The following is a 23,958-nucleotide window of genomic DNA, read 5'->3' on the forward strand; positions in this document are numbered from 1 at the left end:
GCAGGGATGATGAAGTGTATTACATTACAGAAGGGTGAAGTTCTTTCTACACCTTTGCCAGTCAATCTAGGAAGCTGGAGACAGAGCACAGGGTCAGCCATGATACAGCACAGAGCTCAACGCCACTAGAGTTAAGGGCCTTGCTCAAGGGGCCCAAGAGTGGCAGTTTGGCAATATTAAGGCTTGAAATTCTGACTTTCCAATCAGTAACCCAGAGCCTTAACCTCAGAGCTATAGATAGATAGATAGAGAGAGAGAGAGAGAGAAAGAAAGAAAGAAAGAAAGAAAGAAAGAAAGAAAGAAAGAAAGAAAGAAAGAAGGCAGGCTGATGGTTGTAGGGAAAAACCGACCTGGAACCTTCTGGGTTTGATGCACATGGCACTAGATCTCCTGAATGGAATGAGGTTGGTGAGTTTTTCGATGTCCTCGATGATTTTTGCTCTGCACAGACATCTGTTGTGGTGAAGATTCTCAATGGAAGGTAGCTGTGTGCCAATAATTTGTTGGCTAGTTCTCAGCAACCTTTAAATGGTTTCCTTTGACATATTGTGGAGCTGTAATACTCTTCTGTGATATTTTTGATTTTGGAAGAGACACTATTAGAGATCCCAGAGATTGAACCCAAGACCTCCTAGGTGCAAAGTTTGCAGTCTACCACTGTGCTATCTGTACTTTTTTCAGAATATTTTTAACCTTTAAATTTTTTTTTACTGCTCTGAAATGTTTGCACAAGACACCGAGACTAAAAATGAATAGGTTTAATATCTGATAACTGCTGCGGAAATCGATGTTTGTCTCTTCGTGCACGACGAATGCAAACTGAAATTCAGAACAAGTTAGAAAAAAACATGCAATTTTTCCTCGGTTTATAGAACCAAGAGTAATTGAATGTCCCTTCTCAGGTGATAAGTGGGGTTTAAACGAAATCTTTACATACAATTGTTTGAATCCGCAGCCGAAAATCCATTTCCGAAACTCAAAAGAGAAAACGCAAACGATATTTCCTCCACAGGTTCGACGGCTCAGAGAAACCAGGACATTCCGCTTAATATGCAGACCTAGAAAAACAGGTGATGTCTAGGTCACCGGCTGTCCCTCTGGAGGATTGCTTTGAAAGTTTCTTGTAGAATTCTGTCAGAAAGGAGTCCAAGAGCTTTAAGAAAAGCTAAGATGCTTTGGACTATCCAAACTACTTTGTTTTATGGGTTATGACTTCAATATGTGAAATGTCTCCTTGTTTTTGAGCATACTTTGAGCATCTTTAACATAGATACTTTGCAGTTTCTATACATTTTCATGATCTGTTATACAATATTTAAAGATTTGTAGATTTCAGGATTGATACTGAGGTAAAATCTTTTGCTATCGTGGTAACAAAGTGCTTAGCAGTTCCTATTTTTCCCCCTGAGTGGCCCTTGCATTGACAGCTGCGGTCCTTTGTGTTACAGCAACTTTGCCACGATGCACAGGTTTTTAATTAACTTTTAATAATAAGCTAACCGGTGAACAGGGTTATTTCATTGGTTGAGGCTTAGCTAGAAGTCAAAATGACTGGAGGAGGAAATAGAGTTTGAGAGAAATAGACAAGATAACTCCAAACCTTTTTGCTGGATAATAAGACACACAATATCCACTAGAAGTCCTTTAAAAAATAATAGTTGACTGACTTCTGATTGAAAAATATGTATAATTTTGAGCTGTTGTTGATCTACAGACCAGAAAGAATCTGTTGTCTTTTGCACCCTTTTCTGGCCACAATCTTCAGAATCCAATTGAATCTAATTAGTTTCCCTCACTTTTACCAATCTTTTGCGTTCTGGGAAGACGTTTTTAAATCCTGCGACATAATACACTTTTCAGAGCAAGACTAGATGACGTTAATGGATTCCCATCTGTAAACTTTTTTGTTGAGTACACAAAATCATCCCTTGTTATCCCTTTGTTAATATGGCTAACGAAAATCTCTTAAGCAGATCCCCTTTTCCTGTGCAAGTAGCCAATTCACGGCTACGTTTATAGCTGAAATGTAGCAGAATCGCATACGAAACAAGAGGTCAAGCAATGTGAGGTTAAGTGTGCAAAAGGCAATGGAGCATTTCCTGCTTGCTGGAACTTACAAAACCTGATTTATGAGCGTCTTCCTGAATGTCAAAACGGTGCCGTCTGCTTCCTGCCGATTGACGTGTTTTCAAAATGTAGTTTTTTATTATTTATTTTTTTAACCAGCATGCCATTAGCTTCATCATCTTTGCTGTAGGAAACTTGTGGATGCTTATATAATGCAATTCACACTATGTTTCAAAAAACAGAATTTTAGAATTTAAGAATGGGTTGGAGTATCAGTGTATGACTCAGTGGTTTAAATACCAGTGGTGAAACTAGCCCAGGATTCATTTGTATGGAAATGAGGTGTCACTTGCTGACGCTTTGTCAGACTGGCGAGGTTGGTTTTTGCATGCGCCGTAGGCCAAGGAGGTGAAAATTTGGGCGGTTCCAAAAAATTATCATGTGAAAGAAGTCAGACGTAATTCTATTAGGAGTCTCAATCATAAGGAAGGACCTGAAGAGTAGAAATGAGAACCTGAGACCTGGAAAGCTCAAACTCTGTGGGTTCTTAGATGTGCAGTGACCCATCATGATTTTTTTTCTTCTTCTAACTAGCATTTGGTTCTTGTTTGTAGAGTAAATTCAGGCTAGGTGGGAATACAACCTGTGTGCAAACTTGCACAAAAACATTTGTATATTCAAAACCAGCATGTTTTTGTTTCTTTGGTGAGAGAAAACCAAAGAACCATGAAGAAACCCAACGCTGTGTGCGGGGATTTATTTATGCAAAGCTCCACACAAGTGTATAGTCAAAGTTCAGAGGTGCAGCTGAAGTTGTGAGCTGGCAGTGCTGCAGTTGATTTATTTCCGTCATTTGTTTAGAAACACTTAAGCTTTCATTCTTTATAGTGTTGCGTTCACTGGGTTACATGGAAATACTCGAGTCTTAGGTCAAATCAGAATGAGTTCCCCCTATTGGCCATGATCAAAGTGGCCATGTGTAGCTTGCACTCAATGAATTGGATCTCCTTGAGAGAAGTATTTCTGGACTTTTTGTAGCCTCAGTTTGCTACCCATCATCTCCCTCATCCTCGGAGTTCTAACAAAACTAATGGGGTTTAAGAGCAGAGACAGCATGAGAGTGACTTCTGAGTCCTACAGAGTGAGAGCTTATGAGTGGGAGTGCACTGTAAATTGGTTTCAAAGCCTTACAGAGCGTGAGAGTGCAAGCGACCGAGAGGAGTCGGAAAGTCTGGTTTAGTAAGTGACTTAAAAGCCTTGCGAAGTAAAAGCACGAAATAAAAGTGAAGACTTTTTTTCGTACGCATGCCTCGCTAAGGCACGAGTGCACCATTCAGGAAGATTCGAGATGGATTGGATTGTCGGGGCAGGCAAGGGTTAAGAATAGTATTCTGGGTAATTTCTTAGAGCGTGGCTCCACTTGGCTTTCAGCATTGTCGCTTGGCTGGGATTTAAAGACCTCTCGACTCTTTGATGAAACTTTCTAGGTGAGACTAGGTGAGCACGGTACCCTGTGCTTCTCTCACCTGTGTGGGTGTGTTTTGAGATACTTAACCCGAAAACTGTCTAAAGCACTCCATTACACATTGGTTATTATCTTTCTTGCATTTCAGAGCGACGTGTCTTTTTAAAAAAACGTATTATTCATAAAAAGTATATGCGAGATACCCTTTTACTCGTCAATCAAGGAAAAATTGGCCCATCGTAGGGAACTACAAGCTACGAGAACTACGAGACCCAAACCTGTTCCAGCATGACAGTGCCCCTGTGCACAAAGCCAGTTCCATGAAAATACGCTTTACATGGGTTGGGGTGAAAGATGTCCCGCTGTAGAGCTTTGACCTCAAACCTATTAAACACCTTTGGAATGAATGTAGATGTTGACTGAACCTCAGTCCTCCTCACCTCACCTACATCAGTACTAAACACTCTTGTGGTTGAATGAATCTCCACAAATCTCCACAAGCACAATTTAAAATCTAGTGGAACATCTTTCCAGAGGAGTGGATGGTATTATAACAGCAATTTGGAACTAAATGAGGATTGGGATGTTATATGTAGATAAATCTTATAGTCAGGTGTGCACAAAATTAATCAATGAAGTATTATGTGGAAGAGGACAGATAGTAAATTCCTGTCAGTGTATTTGTCTAAGCTCAGACAGCGATGGCTGGTTTCTGATGCTTTGAGGAATTGGAAGTGTTATCCCAGTTGGTGAACTATTCATTTATTTTATAAATATTTTCTCTTTTTTTTTTTCTCCAAAAATACATTTAGTTCCCAATGGAATTTTCTGCACTCGTGTACTGAAGTGTTTGTGTTTTCCCCGCTTTAACACACCTGCCTCAGCTGCTAAAGCCTTCAGTAATTACCCTCTGTTCTAATCTACACCTGCACTGTAATGTTTACCTCCGATCGTGACGGTTTCATAACAAAGATCGAACCCCAGAAGAAGCCAGTGTGTCCTCTGTGTCCTGTTTCGGTTCCAATTTGCGACGTCTGGACGAACCCAAAGCTCGTACCTGCATCATGCTTTAATTTTCCCAGAGGAATCTGGAAGGAAGCCATGTGTGAGTGCAGTACTTTGCTTTTCCGTGTATCGATCTCTGCAGCGAAATTCATTTTACATGACCGCTGGCCATCTGCTCCACCCTGCACTCTCATTCTCAGCCTTCTAGCTTCAGGCTTTCACACCGGCCGCATCCCGATTTCCTCGTCCTAATGGCTTTTTTGCTACGTTCCTTTACCTGTAATTGTGCTGCCAGCTCTTTGAGATAACATCCCAGTTTTTTAAAAGGTTGCAGAGGTTAAATCATTTAGTTGAGCTTTTAGGCTAGAGGTTCCCAATATATCGATTGTGATCGACCGGTAGATTGGAAAGAAAGTATGGGTAGATCACGTGGCAAAAAAAATTAAATAATATTCACACAATAGCGAATAAAAGCAATCCGTGCCATCTTAATCACTTTTCTTCCCTGAAAATGTACTTCCCCTCACTGAAAACCCGAATACCTGCAGCGTGAGATGTCTGCAGCTACGCCGTTTCCCCACGAGCCATCGTCTACTAGCGAGTGAATTAGTGTTCATTATCAGCCAGCAGGCTGAAGTCTGCTTACCGCTGTTTATTGGTGTCCCTGCTCGTGTGATTAAAAACCCGGATTATTCGGCTTGTTTAATGGCGACGCGGCAAGGAGAATTAATCGTCGTTGCCCGGGGTTTACCATCATTTGTTTTCTGTCATAAGGCATATTTACTGTAAATACTGCACTCTCTTTCTTATTTCTCTGATACACAGAAAAGCCATTCTTATAACTGCTCACTGAAAGGGATAAAGCTCTTCTCATAAACTATATGGGATTTGGGAAAAAGGTTTATTTGTCTCAGATTCTTATCTTGCTCTTAATACAGAATCATAGGACATGGTTCCTGCATAAGAAACATCACAACATGGCTGTTTTCCACAGAAATGGCCGACTTTTGGCTGTGACTGCATTCATGTAGGAAAAAGAGGGAAAATCCTGCTGCTCATACGAGTATTTATATGAAGTTCTCAGAAGATGGACTACATGCACACTGATCCTGTTTTATTATTATCATGTCTTTGCTAGTGGACCATATGTGGCTCTTCCCCAAACTGTTACCACACAATTGTATAGGACGTCTTTGGGTGTTTAAGCATGAGATTTTCCCTTCACCTGAACTAGGAGACTTAAACCTGTTCTAGCTCCATATTTGCATGGGTTGGAGCAGAAGATCTTGATAAGCCTGCTATAGAAAACTGACTAAAACCCTAGTAAACACCCTTGGGATAAATTGAAACACTGACTGCACCTCAGGCCTCCTCACCTCACCTACATCAGTACTTGAGTAATAACATACTTGTGGATGAACAAGAAAACAAATCTCCCAAAAATCTAATACACTAATAATATAGAATCTAATAATGAATATACAAGTATATACACACACTTATGTGTAATGCAGTACAGTATAATACATCTTTATCAAGCAGATGGGAATTTTATCTTTCTTTAGTAATTCTTGTTTATATTAAAGTATAATAGGGAGTTTTTTCCATCTCTTGGAAATTTATGTGTATAAATTTAATATTATTTTTACGAGAGTTTTTTTTTCTGGTGTAATTAGAACGTTTATTCCTTTTGTTATAACTTGTCTTTAGTGTTTCACCACTAGTTGTGTTTGTGAAGCGTAGTTGTGTGTCAATTCAATCCAGAATGCGACGATCACAGCAGAAAAATCATGCCTGGAACTCCTCTAAGATCCGTGCTAAAGACAAGAAATCGAAGAGACAGCTAACTAATTTGCTTGCTGAAGCATGAGATTGCTAACGAGTGCTGATGCAAGATCAACCCGAAACCACAATACCACAGTTTGTGTGTCTAGATGTGTTTGTGTGTGTGTGTGTGTGTGTGTGTTGTCCAGTGAACCCTGCAGGTACCTCGTGTCTTTAGTGCTAACGTCAGAAGCCTCTTTGTTCACTTCATCGTCCTGGGTAATGCACACAAGCCTGCTTTCGAATTGAGAAAACGCAAATTCGCGTTTTTGGAAACAGGCCTGGGGCGAGGCTCATTTTCACTTCATGAATTACACAATTACCGCCAGAGGCTCAAAGCTGCAGGGAAGGACGAGAATTTACAGCACTTTAGTTTGCTTCTCTTGTGGTCTTGATCAACCTGCACACTCCAATGTTATTGCTATACATTTAATAATACATTTAGAAGCACAATATACTGTATCTTGGTGATAGTGTTTAAGACTCAGTTTTTGTTTACTCCCCAAACACACACTAACCTTCTGTTTGAGCACAAACTTTACCCGAAAATAATCAGAGTTATGCATCTGCCACCAGCAAAACCGGATTTTAATGGCAAACATTTAAACAAACAGACAGACAGACAGACAGACAGAACTTAGTCTTTGCATAGAACAGGTACACAACAATCAAATGCAGTTTAACATCTACCAGAACTGGTAGATACAATACAAAGAAAAGTCATTTGTTTAATAAACTTTCAATATAACACTATTTTATTGATTGTCACTTGTTTAGTACTATTTTTTGAAGTGTTCATGTTGCTCTTTGCAAGGAAAAAAACTCAAAAAATTTGCCCATTTGTCTCATTCAATGAAGAGCCTCGCATTAAAATCTGCAAAACGGGTGCAAACGTGGCACAACATGGTGATTCTGGGAATTCCACGTGGCTTTCTTGCGTCATGTTCTTTTTTTTTCTTCCCCCAACTGCCAGTACCTGTTTTGCATGATTCTACACAGTACATGTCGGCAAGACACCTACAAAATGGCCACTCTTTAAACAATATGGCACCGGGTGCCTTTGTCTGGCCGAACGCCAAAGCTATAAACAGACTATATAAATGAATCCTGAACCAACATTGCTACCATTCCACACTTCAACACCATGAAATTCCATCCAGACTGCTGCCAATTGGAACCCATTTTCACCATACAAGACAAATCCCTGAAGCGTATGTCCAAGCCCTGAGAACAAATCTATGGAACGGCCTGCCCAGTCACCGCACCTAAATCCTACTGAACTGCCCTGGGATGAAATTTATCGCAAGCTCAGAAAGAAATCTCCAGCTAGTAAAGTACAAGTTTTACAAGTTGCACAGCAAAATATTTTAGCTGAACGTTTGGAGAAACGAACTGTTCGGACGCCAAGAGTGTGTAAAGCTGTTATTCATGCTAAGGGAAGATTTTTCAATGAAATTAAATTGTAATTTATATATTTGTTTGGTTAAAGTAAATCCTCATATATTTAAATTACTGAATTTGTTGCATATGAGCCAAAGAAACAAGCATTTGTCTCTTTATAAACCATAAAAAACTATTGCTAGACATCATATTATTTATTAGGTGAAATTCGTGACAATGACGTTTTGCTAAAATTTACGCTTGTACATTTCATATATAATAATACATCAATTATTATTAATTTTTCTTTCAAGTATTTTTTTATTTCAGTAGTAGCTGTATAGTAGTAACTGTGTTTTGTATGTTATGAATGTGGAAAATAATGTCCTGCTGTGTCTGGAGAGAATGCGAAATTCAGAACAGGTTTTGCTTGATAATAGTTTTACACCCTGACCTACAGAACGTGTCAGATGTTTACGATGAAGACTATAAAGCAGTTGGACTGGATGAGAACCTCTGCCAAGTGTTGTAAATGTAAATGTCAAGTAACGGGTACTAAAACCTGTAGAGCCAAGGCTAAATGTGCAGGACGGGTTGTGCTTGTTGATCAGATATAAACAGAAAGGAATATTTTGTTCTGAAATATTATGGTTAGATAGCTGCTTTTTTTTTTTTATCACACTGAGAGATTCATTGTAGAGTTCAACAGCTTTTTGAAGGCAATTTAACTTTTTTTTACTGTATAAACTTTTACTTAAGATTCCATCTATTGTTGGTCCTATAGGGATTCATTTGTTAGTTAATTCACTGGTATTCATTGGTGGTTGTTTGTTTTTGTTTTTAGTGCTTTATTAAATCTTTATGAACTGATTATAACAAGAAATTTTGCTCATTGTAAAGAACTGAAATACACATCTAATATATATAAAACAACATACGTTGTTATACATGTCTCATCAAAATTAGTTTTATTTGTATAGTAGGTTTCATCTATTAGACTTTTTGTGAAGTTGTTTCCAGAATTTTGTTTGCTTCTGTATTTTCAGAACCAAATATTTTATTATATATATATTTTTTTCCTGGTCTGCTTGTTGGATATTTCAGTGGTTTGTTTATTGTCATATTATTTCTGTGGATGTATTTGTTGGTTCATTCATTGGTATGTTTGCTTATTGGTTTATTGGTTGGTTTGTTTATTGCTTGTTCAGTGATTTCTTTTTGGTTTGATTATTGGATTTCTCTTTGGTTGGTTTGTTGATTCATCTATTGGTTTGTTCCTTGGTTCAGTTGGTGGTGGATTCAGTTGCAGGTTATTTTGGTTTGCTGTTTTATTGTCATTCGGTTTGTTTTTCTGATCATTTAATTCAATTCCGTTTTATTTGTGTAGCGCCTTTTAACAATAGACATGGTCTCAAAGCAGCTGTACGAAGATAGAGGTTATAAAGTTATATAAATGAGTGTTTAGATTTTGTTTAGTTACGTTTGTTAGTTAAGTTTATGCCTAATTAGCTAGCCAGTGGCGAATGTGTTAAGGAAAAATTCAGAGATGGCATGAGGAAGAAACTTCGACAGGAACCAGACACTTTGATGACTTGTTGTAGTTTTGTACACTGCTTTATTCCTGTTTGTTCTTTTGATTTTGAATTTTTAGCCTTATATTCTCTGAAAAATGTAGTAATGGATGCTTTTACCCCACTAGCTTTTTTGTTCTCCAGATCCAGAAGTGATACCACAACCTCTAAAGCCACTGCTAATTTAATGCAAACAAGCCCAACAGTTTTGAGGACAATCTCAATATACATGAGCAAATAGTGTCCTGTGATTGTGACAAAGGAAATAAAAGGTATCCTTCCCAAGACAGCCGGACCAGTTTTGATCTTTCGAATATGGATAGCTGTGGCATCATGGGTACTTGAACTTGTTTAGAGCGAACCATGTTTGGTGTTGCTTAGAAGATTATTTAGCTCTCAAGCCCAGCTGCGAGCTTTACAGTGATGACTCAGGAGGAAACCGCTATACCCAGACTGTAGATAAGATCTCCAAAAGTCATCCATCTTGCATGGCTTGAACTGTGCGGAGCAAAAGGGCCAGGATCAGGTGCTTTTGGCATATTAATGTCCTTGCATTACGTAGTAATTAGAGGGAAAAAAAACGTATTGACTGATTCAAACAGAAGAAAAACGAGCCTGTTCTAGAAATACCTATCAGGAGCGTCATGAATAATGTGCATTGCTTTATTGAAAAGGAATAAGCCATTACAGTGACAAATGAAGCCGCTTCCTCAGAGGGGTTATTAAAGCACTGGTGCTTCTGTCTGCACTCCGCGTATCATTTAATGAATTGCGGCCATCTTTTTATTCACCCTTTTCACAAGGAGCTTGTCCATCACGCCAGCTGACCCCCCCTGAGTCGTCACTCTGATAAGGGCAGAATTAGCATGGGTAAACCCACGATCGTGAACCTGGCCTCAGGGCTTGCAGGAGGATGACGAACAGGGAATGACAGCAGAGCTTCATGATTCATACCAACCTCTGACCTGCCATGCCGAGCTGAATATCTGCATAAATGAGCAGAGTTTTGAGTTTCTAAATGTTCAGAGTTAAACATACTTCATACTGGAGAGTTATACAGGAGGAAAGAAAAGACTGGAGAGTTATACAGGAGAAAAGGTGACATGACTCGTGTTTGTGATTTGGTTTTAAACCAATTTGTTTGGCTTCCTCATTTGGGTGCAAACCAAATGACGGTGTAGAGGCACTTCTTGGAGCAGTGTTTCATTTTATACTACATGTTGATTTTTTGATCTTGGAATTATTTGGGATGCAGCCAATTTGAATTCTAGGTTATGTTAGATTTAACTTCATTTTAATACGAAATCAAGCAAACGGACAAATAGGTGTCGCTAGCGGGGTCACTAGCCATCTTCAAGCAACGGATAAAGACCTACATCTTTCTAAAACTAGCACTTTTCCCATTTTGCTTTGTTTTAAAAAAATAATTCTCCGAGATGTTGGCTGATGGTATCTAAAGTTGTAATCTAGCGAACCAGTGTTGATTTATTTATTGATAGAGACTCAAAGCACTTTTGTACTTCATTTTGGATAAGGGCGTCTGCTAAATACCGTAAATGTAAATGTAAAAAGGAGCCCAGTTCTCAGCAAACCTTCAGAATCAGAAAATTGCCAAGTATGTTTGCACCTTGTTTTGATGACAGAAGCTTCCAGTTGCACATGGTGGAAAAAAAAATAGTATAAAGTATATTTGTCCAATAAATTTTAAAGCTACTAGTTTTCAGATGCAGGTTAAAAAAATGTTTAATATTCAATAGTCATCTTGATACCGATGCATATACCTGAAAGAACCATCAGTTTTACTTTGAGCAGGAATGATGCTACCGAATTTCGAAAATCTAACCTTGCCATGAACTGAAACAAAAAGCTAATTTATTCCTCTGATGGTTACAATTGAATTTCCTTTCAAATTCTGCAAATATTAAACCTTTCATTCTTAAAACGTCATACTAACAGGAATCACAGACAGACAAAATGCAGAAACTCTGTATATGAGAGGTAACGGATCCCCTTCTAGCAAGATCCAGAAGAAATTCAGTATTCTACGTACTAATTAGCTCTATCTTGCAGCAGCCACATGTTCAATGATAAATGCAGCTTTAATAGATAAAGCCCTGAGCTACAAAAAAAAAAAAAAAAAGACAAAAAATAGACATTCAGATAATAATTGTTAAAAAAAAAAATCTATCAAGGCACAAACATTTGTCAGTCCCTTGTTCTAATATTTTTAGAAAAATGGGTGGGTTTAAACAAAACTGTACAATGTTTTAAGTTTTTGGACATGTCTAGATCCTTTCCTCTCAAACTCAAATGTCTTCTGTGAATAGGCAAAAAGAAATTTGCTTTGCTGTTCCAATACTTTTGGATAGCTTTGTATTTGAAGTGTTAGCTTAGTAGATAAAACTTCAAATTACTTATTATGAAGGTTATGAGTTTAAATCCCAGCACTGCCAAACTGAAATTACTAAAATCATATTCCAGGACAATCTGGAACAAGATCTTAGAATTCAACTTACTACTGTCCTTCAGAAGCCACATGCTCAAACATGTAGGTTCATATTCAAGGCTTTCTTACAGCCGTGTGAACTGAGTGAGAACAGAATATTTTTTTCAAAGCAGCAGTCTACAACTTCTAGGAATTTATGGATTTTCCGATTTGGGGATATCTCAATTAGAAATATGTAATTAAGTTGCAAACTGGCGTCTTTCATTTGCACATATTCATGCAGCACTGCTCAACCTGATGAGTGTAATCAATACACATTCAGTCAGCTTGTAAATAATGAAAGGGGATTATAGACTGAAAATAATATGGCAAAATATTACTAATAATAATTTCTTATTACTTTATATATCTGTCAAATGAGTTCATTACAAAAATCAATAGTTATATAAAATGAAGGCCATCCAGCATTCTCAGAACCGAGAAGAGCCTTGAAATATACTTAGCTTTTACCCTGAGAGAAGATGGTACCAGTCGAGCAGTGCAGGAGGATCTAAGGCAGTGTGGTGCAGTGCGAGGAGTGCTGAGGTCTTTGAGGTAAGAAGGTGCTGATCCATTTTTGGCTTTGTAGGCAAGTATCGGTGTTTTGAATCAGCTGCGTTTTGGATCATTTGCAGTGGACGAATAGCGTTCAGAGGAAGACCTGCCAAGAGAGAGTTCCAGTAGTCCTGTCCCGAAATGACAAGAGACATAACATACCCTGAGCAGCCTTTGTGGGCAGAAATGGTTGAATCCTTCTGATATTGTAGAGAAGGAACCGACAAGAGCGAGTTGCATTAGCAACATGTGAGGAAAAGTACAGTTGGTTGTCCGTGGATACCCAATAGTTGCGAGCGGTGGCTGAAGTGAAGTTTAGATAGTTGTTTAGAGTTATTCTGAGATCCTGAACTGAAAATTAATCACCTAGGATAACCAACAGTTCAGTACTGCTAGGATTTGAGTTTCAGTTGATGAGCACTCAACCACGAAGATATGTCCGCCAGGCATGCTAAGATTTGAGCAGAAGCTTTGGCATCTGACTGAGGGAAGGAGAAGATGAGTTGAGTGTTATCAGCATAGCAGTGGTAAGAAAACCTATGTGAGTATATGACTTTACCAAAAGAGACTGTATAGAGGGAGAAAAGAAAGTGACCAAGTACTGAGCTATGTGGGACACCAGTGGAGAGTCTGCCTACCTATTAGGTAAGAAGCAAAATATTTCCATGATGCTCCACGGATACCAAGGCTTCTGAGGGTTGACGAGAGTTTAATTGTTGACCTTGACAGACAGTCGGTTAAAAACAGTGTGTTCCAGAGTTTTAGAAAGAAACGCGAGAAGTGATACCGGTCTGTAGTTGTTGATGTCCGATGGATCCAGAGCAGGTTTCTTCAAGATGGGAATAATCCTTACTCTTCTGAAGGTAGTTAAAACATGGCTTGATGCTAAGGACCCGTTGATGTTGTGGTGTTGAATGGCAGGAGGTCTTGCAAATTAATCTGAAGCATAGTTGAAGGGATTGGCTCTAGCAGCAGGTGGTGGGATTGCAAGATTGGATGAATTGCAGCACTTCTTCTTCTGCTATGATTGAGAAATTTGACAATGAAGAAGTAGGGGATTCCTGACTGTATAGTGTAGGCATAGTCATGGAGAAAGTGAAGGTCTGGAAGATTTCCTTAACCTTTTTATCGTAGAAGGAGGCAAAATCTTTGGCAGTCAGGGAGGGTGAAGCAGATGGAGCAGGGGCATAGTGCATAGTGGCAGCATAGTGAAGAGAAGATGCTGTGGATCTTATGAGGATTTTGTGCAGAGGCCTTAAGTGTTTCCTTAGAGAAGGCAGTTTTAGCAGAAGTCACGTTTGAAGAGAATTTGATCTGGAAGGCATGGTTGAGGTTTGCACCATGTTGTGATATTTTTTCCCACTTCCTCTCCGATGATTTTTCTCGCCGATTGCTGCACAACATTTCTGACAGCCAGGAGGTGGAACAAAAGGTCTACTTGGGTTTATGAATCAGGGGGCAGAGAAGGTCCAAGGTTGAGGAAAGAGAGGAGAGGAAAGTGTCCATGTCCAAGGGTAGAGAAGAAATTTTAAGTGGGGTAGCAGTCATCTCTGTAGTAAGGGTAGGGTGAATCAAAACCAGATCCAGGACATTTCCTCCAGGACATGTGGGAGGGCAGCCGTTAAATGTCAACGAAAAGGAATTCAGAAGGCAAGATGACTGAAGTCGGAAGGGAGGTTAAAGTCACCAAGAACTGTCAAAGGGGTGCTGCCAGAAGGGAAAGTACTGTACTGTAAAGTGCTGTCCATCTCTTCTAGAAAGTCTCCAAGGGGACCCGGACGATGGTAGATGACGATGACGATGACGATGATGAAGTGGTTGATATTGCTCTCGAGGGAACAGAAATTGCATGGAATTCAAAAGAGGATATGGTTAGATGAGACAAAGGAAGAGGAGCAAAACACCATCTCTTTGACAACAGTAAACTTTTACTACCACATCTAACTGTTCTTCTTGGTAAGTGAGAAAAAGCTTAGCCGGAAGATAGAGCAGCTGGTGTAGCAGTGTTCTGCAGGGATACCAGGTCTTACTGAGTGCCAGAAAGTCAAAGGCATAGTGAGAAGTTAAATCTGTGATAAAATCAGCTTTCCTTACAGCAGACTAGCAATTCCACAGCCCACCAACCACCGCTGTTTGTGATTAAGATAACAGAGGAAGGTAGATGAGGTTACTAGCAACGCTACCTCTGTTCTGTGTGTGAGAGTGCCCGTGTCTGTAAGAGGTGACTACAGAAATAGGCTTAAGACACATGAGTGGTCTGTCAATCCACATTAATCCCTGCTTGATGTTAGAATACCCTCCACTTTTTTGGGAAGATGTTCCACTAAATCTTGTAGTGTGCTTGTGGAGATTTGTGCTTCTTCAGTCACAAGAGTCTAAGTAAAACCAGGCATGTCGGTGAGGAAGCCTGTGGTGCAGTCAGTGTTCCAATTCACCTCAAACTTGTTCAATGGGGTTTCAGCTCTTTAGCAGGCCACTCAAGATCTTCTACTCAAACCCATGTAAACCATAGCTTCATCGAGCTGGCTTTGTGAACAGGGGGATTGTCATGCTGGAACAGGTTTGGGTTTAATGTTACCACATCCAAAAACATCTTCAACAAATGTCTGGGAAAAAAACATATATGGCTGAAAATGTCAGGTGTCCAAAACTTTTAATAGTCTAGCGTAACCATGGTATAAATGTAAGTTGTTTGCTAAAGAAAGAGCCGAAAATGGCTCATTCACACTAACTCAGTGAACTAAAAACAAATAAAACCAACTATATGTCTAAAACCTTCTATCACAAACATCCATCGCTTGCTCTAGATACCATTTCCGCTGTACATTCGGACGTCATGGCATTTGGAGGTCATGAACCAACAGCACAGACTTTACACACCCGTTTTAATCTCTACATACCTTTCCTGCTGAGTGTGCTTCATCTGCTCTTAATTCCATTAAGAGAAGACGAACTCTGTGACATCATGTCTCTTTACTTTATTCCGTGGCACAGAGCACTTTGACAGAGAGGAAATTGCTTTCGGCATTAGGGTTAAACGTGGCCACAGGTTGCTGCCTAAGAGCTGGACTTTATAAAAAGGTGGACAGTAAGATCCTCTGAAAGTCGCAGGAAGTTAATAAGCTGTGTCGGCCCAGCACCATGCTGCTACCTGATGGCAGAAGCTAAGCTCTATTCTATTAATTCGATTCTAGCAAGAATCTATCAACATAGTTGAAATGGTTTGTGCACTCAGAACAACATACTGAGGAAAAATTTGATTGGATTTTATTTGTAAAGCATTTTTAGCCATAGATATTGTCACAAATTAGCTTTACAGAAATAAAACATTACAAATATTACTTTTAAATTAATCAATTTGTCCCTAATGAGTGAGCCAGAGGCATCAATGGAGAAGGGAAAACAGCCTGAGATTATCTTAAGAGGAACCAGTGTCAAAAAAAGAAACCCTTCCTTATATGGGTGACACCAAATGTCCATTCATTATAGTTCATTCATCATTGTTGAGGTCATAAACTGTTCTCTGATTTACACTGTGTGTCACAATTGTAGACCCAAGCCATTATAACAGGCCTGTTTATATTACTTACAGTCCAAATAGATCATTGTGGTTTTCAATGGAACCATCCACAGTAATATCACATGGTATTCAGATCAACAGTCTACTACAATGCCTCAGGACTACAGGTTGCATGAACAGATTTGCGTCACTGAATGACGCCTCAACAATGACGGAACTGTAATGAAAGGACATTCGGTGTTGAGGATGAGTTCCTTTTTTGAGTCTGGTTTCTATCAAGATTGCTTCCTAATGCATTCTCAATGAGTTTTTCTTTGCCAAAGTCACCACTGGCTCACTCATTGGGGAACAACTTGCAATTATAAGTAACAAACTTTTAGGCAATGAACAATTTTATATACTGTTTTATACTTTACAACTGCTTTAATAAGCAGTGCTATACACATACAGAAGAATTAAATTGTTCATATGATGCTATTCTGTGTATGTACCTCAGATTTGAACAGCTCTTGAAATGCTTAGACTCTGCAACACAAAATCTATACTTCTAATGCTAATTGAGGACCATATATGCGATACAAATGCTTCACTCGGCTGTTGTTGAATTATTGACTTTCTGTCGTCACAGATGTTTGCACATGTATTCCAGGATCTGTTCAAATCCCAGGTACACACACACACAGATCTGCACACTTATATGCATAATCAGAATTGCTGAACAAAGACAACATGAGAGTCAGCCTGCAAAGCCGACAACACCTGTAGGGCATTGGTTAATATTTACTCATCCATCTTGGCTATTGACCCTCGTTTTTTGAAAGCCTTGCCTTCTCATTTCGTCAGCTACAGTTATCATTCTGTCTGCAAAGACCAGCTGCGCTTCAATCCACACACTCTGGGGCTTTTCCGATTTTTTGCCGAGGTTACTCCAAAGAGCGGGCTTTGTTCCAATCACAGCACTGATGCTGAAAAGATCTGAGGGCTCTGGGCTTGTCCTTGACAGCCTCCTTCATGTCTCCGGCGCACTCTCAGAGCCGAGCACGGCCTCTGACACACTTCTGCCTGACTTCCACTTTTAAAAAGGTCACTAAGGATGTTTGTCAAGTTTTACATAAGTCCCGGATCACTATCAGCGTCAAAGTAAGCTGGAATGATACGAGATTCTGAGTGTTACCAAAAGGCTTACTGTGCTTGTGGTGGAACAGAGGTCCTGAAAGGCATGTTTTTTTTTTGAGAGCCAACGTGCAGTGTGACAGGTCACCGTGGCATAATTTCCATATAAATGAGGTTATATCATTTTCATAGCGGTTCATACAAAGCATTTTTGCTGCATCAGCTCGTGCGAATGCCTGAAAAGGAAAATGTCCACACTAATCATGGCTGAATGCCTGGGCGCAGGTGAGCAGAGAAAGGGATATCCGAGAAGTTCGGCAAGCTTTAGCTTTAATGATCTTTTAGGTAGCTGTGCTGCCACTGATTATAGCTAAGCTGGAGCAAAGTATATCTCGCTAGGAGCCGTGGCTGTCTTTTAGCACTATTTGAACACTTGAATAGAGGAACTTTGACACTGGATGAGCGTAATGAAATGTTTGCATTTCCCGTTGCCCTACCAATAGGTATGGCATAAAAATATTTTACATATTTTACACTGTAGAATAATAGAATAGTGTTGTTCAAATTTCCATAATATTTGCATATTCAAATTTGACATTACAGCATTTTGGTAGGTGCCCTTGTCCCAGGGTATCTTCTCATTTTTGCACCAATTGGCAATGGCCGTTTGGCAGGACTGGGCTTAAAATCTATAACCTACCTACCCATTGTCCAGAGTCTTTGAGTTACCGAGTGTCCACTTCATATTCATTCTAATACAGTCCCTTTTGAAAGTACTTTTTCAGCTAGACTCTTTTTAATTATAGACTGATGACATTTAGGTTGAAACTTTAATTCTTTGTTTAATTGGTTTGCATCTAGAAGTACAGATGGTTCCTAAGTTACGAGGGTTCGCCTTCTTATGATGATATTCATACGACAAAATTGTAACAAATATTTTATGTTTTGTTCGGCAGGTAGAAAGCGTAGCAGAGACTCCTCTTGCAAACTGGCGCTTGTCCGTACGCCCTCTGCCACATAAATACAGTACTGTAAATTGCAAAACAGAGCAATTTACAGTACTGTATTTATGTGGCAGAGGGCGTACGGACGAGCGCCAGTTTGCAAGTGGAGGGCGGAGTATACGCTGCTACGTTTTATATGTACTGTCATTTGGTAAATTATTAACAACTTACAGTATACTATCCCATATGTTAAGACTAATGGGTAGCCCAGGCCTGTGTCAACTTACGATATTTTTCAGTTACAATGAGGTCATCGGAACGCATCTCCATCCTAAGTCAGGGTACTACCTGTACTAAACACTAGGAATTCTATTTGAGCCCACTCATTTATTGAAGTGTGCAAAAATATTGGAACACGCGTCAGACAGATGTGTGCCGTATCCGTCTGATTGTTTCAACAATTAATAGCTCTTATTGCCTGCTCCTGGTTTTTCCATGTGAATCCCGTTCACCACCAGACGGCCACTGCTGAGCCCCTCTCTTGATCAACATTCACAGTGTGTTTTAATCTGGTTTCCAGGAGCATCTTGGTATAGAATCAGCATCAGCTAAAGAGTTAAATGGCTTGTTGCTTGTTGTGGCTTGTCTATGATTTTAGTTTTTAGTTTGTTAATTATTGATTTAAATACTTCAACAGACAAGCTTGAAAACTACCAGTTTATTAGCATCAATGGGAATTATTTAGACACCCATGTAGTCGGCCACCAGCCTCTTTTTTTAAGTCGCTTATATTGTCTAAATATTCACTATATCATGTGCAAGAGTGTAAATCTTTTAGCTCATGTCCACTAAGGTGCATGGTGTTAAAGCTGCTGTTGGTCGAATGGTGGAATTGGTGTTTCAGCACTGTTGATGCACGGTCTCTACCGTGACAAGATAATTAATGTCCTTTGTGTCCCTGCACCGAGATCTGTCTTCATTAGATTCCTCACCCAGAGACAAGACGCGGTCTAGAGGTAGGGAGGGCGTGATGGTGGGTTGGATGCAGAGTTCGTGAGCTGGTGTATCCTTTGACACGACACGATGCGAGAGACCTACCAGACACTTTGCATATCTAAACAGTGTCTAGACGGTGTTTTCGCACACTATTTTAGAATTTCTGGTTTAAAGGAGCTGGCTCTTGTAATGTTTTTATACAGCATACATCAGAACTGAGTACAAGTTTGAGTATCACTCCAAATGGGATCAAAATTTCATCATTTTTCTAAAATTGCGTTATTTCTGATTTGGCAAGTAGAATATATTCTCTTACAAACAAGCAAAAACGATTATTTTAGAAACTGTATTCAAAAATACTGGAAAAGAAGTAGCATGATGAAGGATAGACAGTGATAGTCATTAGCTAGCCCATCAGGTCAAGTATATGCTCCACTGTGCGGCCCAGTCCCTTGGTTCGGTTGCCTGGAAACTTATTTCCCAAGGTTAAAATGGGTAACTACGATAATGTAAAAACATATTTGGTGCTACTTTGGTGTTAATGGAAAACAAACCATGAACAAGTCAGCAAACCATTAGTTAGCATTTTATCAAAAAATATATCATGACCAGTTTGCATGTTTTCCTTTCTGGGAACTCATTTCCATCTCACTGTATTCAGACCTGACACAAATACATCCTACTTGTGTACTCAAATGTCATAGTATGAAATAAATGCAAAAATCAATATTGGTGAAAATAATTCTTATATTTGATGGCAAGCACTTTGCAGCTTTGTGTCTAGGGAAATAATGGAAACTTGTTGCTTTATTTTGATTACAGGGGTTGTTATATAGCTGATCCAAACAATAGTTCATTTACTTATTAAACATTTTCTATACACGAAACCGCCAAATTGCGTTTTTTTATTGCAACTGGGCAAGATGCAGCATAAATAATTTGATTAGCGATGCAGCTATCGATTCTTTTAGTAATTAAGTATTCTACCGATTAGTCTATCGATTAATCGGATAAAAGAACTTTTTCCTCATTAAAGAGCAACACTAAATATACAAGATAAGACGGGTCTCTTAAAATTACCGTCATTTGTTTCATTTTTCGAAAAATAAAAATTTTTTATTGCTGAAATTGCAGTCTGTGAAAACTCATTTAGTGCATTTAATTGGCTTCAAAATAAATAAAAATAAATAAAAAAATATAAAAATCATTTTCAAATTACCTTTAAAAAGTTAAACGCACTCTACTGTGTTTTCCTTGTTTTTAGTTTGAAATGATCCCAAACTTTAGAAACTCTTCGGCCCTCGCTGTTTTCTCTCCTTGCGCACAAAACGAGGCTGAAAACGTGCGTACCCCACTTTCAACGCATTGTGAATTTATAAAAAAAGCAAACATGATGGGAGAATAAAACTCTGAGTGCTGCGTACACACAACGTTGAAACTCGGAAGGCGAGAAGGGGAATTGGCGACACAATCTTTGCATGGAAAGTCACGTACGCAGAAAATGGGGCTGGAAACGTTTATAAATGAGACTCCAGATCGGTCCAGAGTTTAGCAGGTGGTGTGTCAGTAATATTGGTCCGGGTGGAAATACAGTGCTTCGTGTGTAGTTAAACGGACTAAACAAAGCAAATTATTTACCTCAATGCTTTTTTGTATTTGAATTATTCGAGTTACTCAAAGAATCATTGCAGCCCTAAATTTGATGTCTATAGATATTCTCCCTAAAATGTTTTTGCGACCCGATAGAAACTTGTCCATGGCATTACCAAGTTGTGACTTATTGGGGTTGGTTGGTTCCCATACGGAAATCCAATATAAGATATACCTTTATTCGTCCCTTTATTAGCTAGGTATATGTTAGATATATATTGGGGTTGATATACGATCAACCCCTGATAATTTGTATTTTGTAACTCGCAGCTCGGAAAATTCGCAGGTTCTCATTTGGAACCTAATTAACAGCAAGTTGCGAATTTTCTTAAAATTTGCGGGAATCCGCAGGGGGATTGAATGTTCAGGAACGTTAGGAATAACATTTTAAACGATGTATTTCCGACAAATACTGTACACGAATATGTTTATAAAGTGACATAATGTCTAGATGAATTCACTAAGATACCATAGGGGCTGCGCATGGTACCACCGTATGGCCATATATGAACATACACATAAAATGATATATAAACTTGTATATGTGTGATATAAATTAACTTAATATATGTGAACATATACGAACATATTTGTAGTTCTAATGGTTGCTTGAGATGTATATAATAAAGAATATACATATGTAAGATACATATACTTTACTATATTGTGTAACACCATTTCATGATACATTAAAGTGCAAAATAAAATATGAGATTGTTGATGTTGTTATGGAATTAGTTACTATGTGAAACTAAGGTCACATAAATGTTAATGTCGAATTTGCTTATGGGACTATTCAACACGGATACGCTACTAGAGAGTAATTTGAGATGTCAGTCTTTTGCTTATCTTAGGCATCTCTGTTGTTGAATGTAGATCCACCGAACGCATAAATGCAAATGCTGGGGAATGAAAATGAAACATGTTTTGGACAGTTATTTGGCCACAATGTGTGTGTGTGTGTGTGTGTGTGTGTGTGTGTGTGTGTGTGTGTGTGTGTGTGTGTGTGTGTGTGTGATTAATAAATACAAGGATAAACATCCCTTACCCATATTTGAATATGTATTCTATGCGCATATATGCGTCTACATCGACATATATTGTGTGCAACACAATACAGTTTCCTGAATGACTGCAGAAGCTGCAAAGCTTTGTGAATATTGGTAAAAGATTGTGAATGTTGGAAAAACATTGTGAATTTGGTTAAAGAAATTGATTAATGCTATAGCTTGGGGAAAAAATTCAGCCAATGTATTTATGGAAAGTAAAAGCACTGTACATCTGATTATTGTAAGTGAAATTGACCAGAATCCAATCCAGAGATCTATTCCATATCATGCTAAGCGTCCACAATTTAGTCTCTGGATCCACATGGCCCTGAGATAAAAACACTGAAAATGTGTGAACGATTATTCTAAAGCTGGGTTAGTTCAATTAAAATGTAGTTTAAGTCTAAAACTTGACCTTGACTTGACTTGATCCTTATACACCTTGATATATGGGACAAGATTAACCTGTACCCAGTTATTTCAGACTTATGAACCGCAAAACCTTTCTCCAAAAAAATAAAATAAACAAAGCAGTTCCTAATATGGCTTATGCTCCAATTTCATGTATATCTGTTATCTCTCAGGCTCGAGTCCTGCCTGTGTATAGCGGTGACATTGCTATTAACGCAGAATGAACTAATTAAAATGTGATACACTGTGCACATTTACTTTACACGAGTCCCAGGTCCACTTCTCCCAGCTCCATTTTCAAATTCCCCCTAAACAAATAAAAGGGATGATAAGCTGTTCTTTCCCCACCATGATCTTCTGCCTGCTCTGGAGCTGCCACCTGATTGATGCGGCACACATCCGATCCGTAGCCTGTATTACATGTGGAAACTTTTGCCAGCTGTTATCAACAACCCCCCTTGTCTTAACGCATGTTGGATGAACCACCGCTGGAAAGTCATTTTTGAAAAGCGTAGCTCTACCAAACACCCCCAACAGCTGGGTGTAATTTCCCTTTCTCATGTTCTACTCTCATGAAGACTTTTGCAAACACTAGGCTTTGTTTCTTTACAAGACCTCAGGGGGATCCATAATACAGACACATCTTGAGCAGATTAGAGTTGTATTGAAGGCTATTTCCACAAAGTTTAGTAGATTGTGCTCATCAGAAATGCTAGGGAGTTGTTTCTCATGTGATTTGGAGCTTAAATGTTGTTACAGAAACAGAAAAGTGTTGCTACTTGTCAGCGTGTTGGGGGCAACTCACGATTATTTTGATAATCGATTAATCTGATGAACACCCCCTTAACCAAATACAATTTAAAAAAATTGTTAGATGTTTTGCCTTTTATAACTATATAAATCCCAAATTCGGAGGAATTTATGTATAAAAGTGCACTAAAGAAATGCAGAATTCACATATTGAGTTGAATTATCTTTAATTTAGACATTTTAAAGCTTCTGGTTGAGGAATGCATAGATGATTTCTCCTCTAAACAAATTCACTCATTCTGGGTTGTTTATTTCTGTAAAAAAAAAAAAAATAAACAATAATAATAGCAACATACATAAATCAACATTTGTATCTTGGCTTTTGCAGATGACAACCACGCTTTAAAAAAATCTGTATAAATTGTAATACAACAATTTTGAAAATTTCTGTAAAAAAAAAAAAAAGATAAGCATCTAAAATATATCATTAATTTAATCTTGTATAATAATTAAATGATATATGCAAAAAAAAGTGACGACAGAACAGATCCAGTGCGACTGTCCTGAAGTTACAAACAAACAGTTTACACAATGACATAAAGTGTCATAATGTCTAAGGTCACTAACATGGTGCACCAGGTCGCCCGCAAGGACCACATGAGTCACCCGCGCGGGCCTTTTCTAAAACGTTCTAAAACGTTTCTTCGAACGTAAACCCTGCGAGTTCCAGGGGACCACTGTATTGGTTTGTGTTTGGGACTTGGGCTAGGTTAGACCGGTAGTTCTCAAAGTGTAGGGCGCCGCCCCTCTAGTGGGGAATAAAGACATGACAGGTGGGGCACAATGAGCTGCAGGATTTATATAAAATACTTAATTCATCTTCATTTATGATTTTCTCTAATATAAATAAAGTTCATATAATCAATGCAACCACAAATAAACAGTAAGAACATTATTTGCAAGTAAATTAAAACAGTTAGGTTACCTAATACAACTAAACGTTTATTTTCTCGATTTTTAAATTTGATGCTGTTTGATGTTATTGATTTAAAAATTATTATTTCATTGAATTAGATATTTTAAGACAAGTATTTTGGTACCATTTTTTTAGGCTGATTGAGGGCAGATGAGGCTTGAAAATCGCCCCCTCTCTAAATTGGGGAATGGCAAAAA

At 38.6% G+C, this 23,958-nt stretch overlaps 1 protein-coding gene across 1 annotated transcript in view; it reads left to right on the forward strand.

The window, feature by feature from the left end:
* man1a1 (mannosidase, alpha, class 1A, member 1) overlaps window positions 1–23,958 on the forward strand; it is a 124,494-nt gene that overhangs the window by 55,672 nt on the left and 44,864 nt on the right. The window lies entirely within an intron of this gene.

This window comes from Silurus meridionalis, chromosome 23, assembly GCF_014805685.1.
Source record: "Silurus meridionalis isolate SWU-2019-XX chromosome 23, ASM1480568v1, whole genome shotgun sequence".
In the NCBI taxonomy this organism is placed as follows: Eukaryota; Metazoa; Chordata; class Actinopteri; order Siluriformes; family Siluridae; genus Silurus; species Silurus meridionalis.